This window comes from Schistocerca serialis, chromosome 4, assembly GCF_023864345.2.
Source record: "Schistocerca serialis cubense isolate TAMUIC-IGC-003099 chromosome 4, iqSchSeri2.2, whole genome shotgun sequence".
In the NCBI taxonomy this organism is placed as follows: Eukaryota; Metazoa; Arthropoda; class Insecta; order Orthoptera; family Acrididae; genus Schistocerca; species Schistocerca serialis.
This window is the reverse complement of record NC_064641.1, coordinates 497,809,757-497,814,543: the sequence shown is the minus strand read 5'-3', so window position 1 is coordinate 497,814,543 and position 4,787 is coordinate 497,809,757. Positions and strand designations below refer to the sequence as shown.

Here is a 4,787-nt window from a genome sequence, read left to right as displayed (position 1 = left end):
CAAAGGCTGGAATTTGCACACCGATAGCGAATCTGGATGTCCACTGAATGGCGACAGGTGGTCTTTTGAGGTGATTCACGCTCCATCGGATAGACGGCAAATGGGGTCTATGCCTTGAAACATCAGAGAAAACTAAAAAAATCCGACCGAACAGACCTTAAAAGGCCCAACGGTACCGACAGGCCGCCGTGTCATCCTCAGCCCACAGGCGTCACTGGATGTGGATATGGAGGGGCATGTGGTCAGCGTACTGCTGTTTGCCTCACAAGGGCTGAGTGCAGCCCGCCTGCCAACAGCGCTTGGCAGACCAGATGGTCACCCATCAAAGTGCTAGCCCAGCCCAACAGCGCTTAACTTCGGTGATCTGACTGGAACCAGTGTTACCACTGCGGCAAAGCCGTTTGCATCAGAGTGCAAACACCCCGCAACAATCTTCGAAAGAGTCATGTCGGAACGAGGGAGCGTTATGGTCTGGGGAATGGGGGAATGTTTTTGTGGCATTCCCTGGGTGATCTCGTGATCCTGGAAGGCACAATGGATCAACACAAATAAGTATCTGTTCTGGCGTAACCACAAGCGCCGGAACGAGGACGAAGAACGGAAGACTGGAGAAGGCGGTGAGGAAACGTCAGCCAATAGCCTGCTGACAAGGACCGCGTTGCGCCAGGAGCTATATCTGCAAGAAGTGAATATAAGCGCCGCTCCTGCCGGACTCGGTCACTCAGATCGGTTCCATATACGGACTTCAGTGGACGGTTGTAGACTGGCACTCGCATAACAGACTGTAGTGGTTGGTATCATGTGCTTACTTGGACTTTGTCTATAACGAAGACTATTACTGTTTGTATGTCATGAATTCTTTGCAGACGAATGGAAAAACTGGTAGAAACCGATCTCGGGGAAGATCAGTTTGGATTCCGTAGAAATGTTGGAACACGTGAGGCAATACTGACACTATGATTTATCTTAGAAAATAGATTAAGGAAAGACAAATCTACGTTTCTAGCATCTGTAGACTTAGAGAAAGCTTTTGACAATGTTGACTGGAATACTCTCTTTCAAATTCTGAAGATGGCAGGGGTAAAATACAGGGAGTGAAAGGCTATTTACAATTTGTACAGAAACCAGATGACAGTTATAAGAGTCGAGGGGCATGAAAGGGAAGCAGTGGTTAGGAACGGAGTGAGACAGGGTTGTAGCCTATCCCCGATGTTATGCAATCTTTATATAGAGCAAGCAGTAAAGGAAACAAAAGAAAAATTCGGAGTAGGAATTAAAATCCATGGAGAAGAAATAAAAACTTTGAGGTTCGCCGATGACATTGTAATTCTGTCAGAGACAGCAAAGGACCTGGAAGAGCAGCTGAACGGAATGGGCAGTGTCTTGAATGGAGGATATAAGATGAACATCAACAAAAGCAAAACGAGGATAATGGAATGTAGTCGAATTAAATCGGGTGATGCTGAGGGTATTAGATTAGGAAATGAGACGCTTAAAGTAGTACATGAGTTTTGCTATTGGGGGAGCAAAATAACTGATGATGCTCGAAGTAGAGAGGATATAAAATGTAGACTGGCAATGGCAAGGAAATCGTTTCTGAAGAAGAGAAATTTGTTAACATCGAGTATAAATTGAAGTGTCAGGAAGTCGTTTCTGAAAGTATTTGTGTGGAGTGTGGCCATGTATGGAAGTGAAACGTGGACGATAAATATTTTGGACAAGACGAGAATAGAAGCTTTCGAAATGTGGTGCTACAGAAGAATGCTGAAGATTAGATGGGTAGATCACATAACTAATGAGGAGGTACTGAATAGAATTAGGGAGAAGAGAAATTTGTGGCACACATTGACTAGAAGAAGGCAACGGTTGGTAGGACATGTTCTGAGGCATCAAGTGATCACCGATTCAGTATTAGAGGGCAGCGTGGAGGGTAAAAATTGTAGAGGGAGACCAAGAGATAAATACACTAAGCAAATTCAGAGGGATGTAGGTTGCAGTAGGTACTGGGAGATGAAGAAGCTTGTACAGGATAGAGTAGCATGGAGAGCTGCATCAGACCAGTCTCTGGACTGAAGAGCAGAACAACAACAACATGTCACTTGCAACACTGATGTAACTCCAAAGTCAAGTATCGTCAGTTTGATTTGTAGAAATAAAACTACTAATATTATTTTCTTGAACTGTTGTATAGCATTCAGAGAACGCAAGATCCAACAATATCTACCCTTGGGGACCATATCCACCCCCACATACAGTTCGTTTTTATTCGGCGCGATGGCAGAACAATGCAACTTGTCTCAAAGCTCGCAGTGCGTATACGTGGTTTGAAAAGCCCTAGGATTAGTTTACCATACTGCTCTGGCTACCAAACTCACCAGATTTCAAGCCAATCAAAATGGTTCAAATGGCTCTGAGCGCTATGGGACTTAACATCTTAGGTCATCAGCCCCCTAGAACTTAGAACTACTTAAACCTAACTAACCTAAGGACATCACACACATCCATGCTCGAGGTAGGATTCGATACTGCGACCCGTCCCGCGGTTCCGGACTGCAGCGCCTAGAAGCGCACGGCCACCGCGGCCGGCTTGAAGCCAATCCTCAGCCGAGAAACCTAGTGTAGCTGTCGACGCCACTGGAGTCGACATGGGTGCACGCCCGTGGCCATTTCTCCCAGAGCCACATCGATTCTCTGCCTGCATGACTCGCAGCGGTCCGCGCTTCACAAGGTGGTTACTCAAGCTTCTGATACGTGATAACTTTTATGTGACTGGACGGTGTATTTCGGACGGTTTTGCTGTGCACACTGGTCCCTACTTATGCAAAGCGGTAGATGCTCTGCCCACCTGCGGTTTCCGCAGATGCGACGTAGGCAGGCGTGGGACAGTAGGCAGCTGGAGACGCGGTCTGAGGTAAACACTGACGTCACACGCTACGAATTTGCCGGCACTCCTCAGGTGGGCGGGCGCGGGGAGACCACACACGGCGCGGAAGGCCGTTCCACGCATGCGCACGACTCATTTATCGTCACGGCTTCCCCAGCTGAGGTCTGCGTGCGGCCACATAGAGGTCATCTGGGCGGCAACCCATCTCCGTAGCCGTGATTGCTAATGCATACCTTTGCTGTGGCACTTGACTCCGATGTTCGGAGGTTCGAATCCAGGTGGTGGATGAAAGTTCTACTGCCAGAATTTGGACTACAAGGGGAGGAGAGTTGGTCGCGTAAAGTTCCTGATCAGTAATCTTCGTGCAAGTGTCCTGGATTAAATTTGAAACCTCTCCACTGTGTCTAAAGTTCTAAGGTCATGTGATACTGTTGATCTTAATCTTTCCATCGAAAAGGAATTTTAAGCTTGGTAGCCTGTTGATACTACTCGGGCTAGGCTATGTGCTGACACAGGGTTTTACCCTCTCCCTCCTTTCGCGATGGTCATTCAACACAGACATGACACTACACCATAGACGCGTCCATTAGACTCACCCGCACTCCACAAATACACCACTCTGACATATCAACAATGTACGGGGCAAGCATTCGCTGGGGAAGAGTGCCCTTCCTGCTAGGCGGCTGAAAGCACCCCGAGCAATACCCCAGCAAGCAGTGCCATACGACATTTATGGTTCAAATGGCTCTAAGCACTATGGGACTTCCTCGTTCCTCTCTGTGGCGTCCAAGATTTTCGGAGTTTCCGAAGTATTATCCGGTTATCCTTCTGGCCCCGCTACAACACCGGCCGGCCGTCGCTGTATTGTGCTTCAGCGCTCATGTGTCCCAACCGTCCGTCTTGGGATACTTCCTGTGTTCAGCAGTCCAACACACCTGTGTGGGCTTTACCACCCAGGGCCTGAGTTAAGCCTGCCATTTCATTTCACTAGTGTTCCAACCTCTGCTGGTATAGGCAATCATCCATTAACGCCGTTTTCATGATAAAGACAATCCATTACCTTTCATGCAACAAGTGTTAACAACTATTTACAACGTGTACGTGCAATGCCAGTCTTCTTTAAATATACATTTATACAGTGTACAACCTGTCAAATGATACCTAATTAACCGCGCGACAGCTACGGTCGCAGGTTCGAATCCTGCCTTGGGCATGGATGTGTGTGATGTCGTTAGGTTAGTTAAAGTAGTTCTAAGTTCTAGGGGACTGATGACCTCAGCCGTTAAGTCCCATAGTGTTCAGAGCCATTTGAACCATTTTTGATACCTAATTCCGGTTTTAAATCACGGCAAAGTATGTAGATGAGTGCTAGAAAGGTGTGAAATTATAGCCACCTTACACAGTAACCATAAAGCTGGGCAGATATAATCACAAAGGTTGTGCGGCATTTTACTTTGTGAAATTTTATTTCGAAGCCTGCAGAGACAAATATATGGATTGTCAACCATCCGTTTTGTATATTGATAGGGGTAATGATTCTACATTCATTCGAATCTTACCATATAGATGGCTGGGTCTGTGGTTAAATCTTAAGGTGAGAGGTCAGTGTGATGATTGAAACGAAAACAGCAGCGCGATCCAACAGCCACGTGATCCTGCTCATCATCCAGTGTCATGACTGTCAGTTGCTCTGAGAACACCGTTACAGGTAAATCGCCGTTGGTATTGCATCTTTTCGAAGAAGAAGTGGAGATCCACTTCAGTATACTGAAGTCTTCCGCCACTGGTTCTAGATACGAAGAATATCTTGTATATTTTGTAGACAAATAATGAATGTAGTTGATAATATTGCCCTATGTAGTTGACTGGCACGTGGTCTAGTGCCTTGATTATTTTCACTTTT

The 4,787-nt window shown here is 46.5% G+C and overlaps 1 pseudogene; it reads right to left on the bottom strand.

Annotated features, from left to right (window-relative positions):
* Positions 1 to 287: 287 nt before the first annotated feature.
* On the bottom strand, positions 288 to 405 carry LOC126476179 (5S ribosomal RNA; annotated as a pseudogene).
* Positions 406 to 4,787: the final 4,382 nt, after the last annotated feature.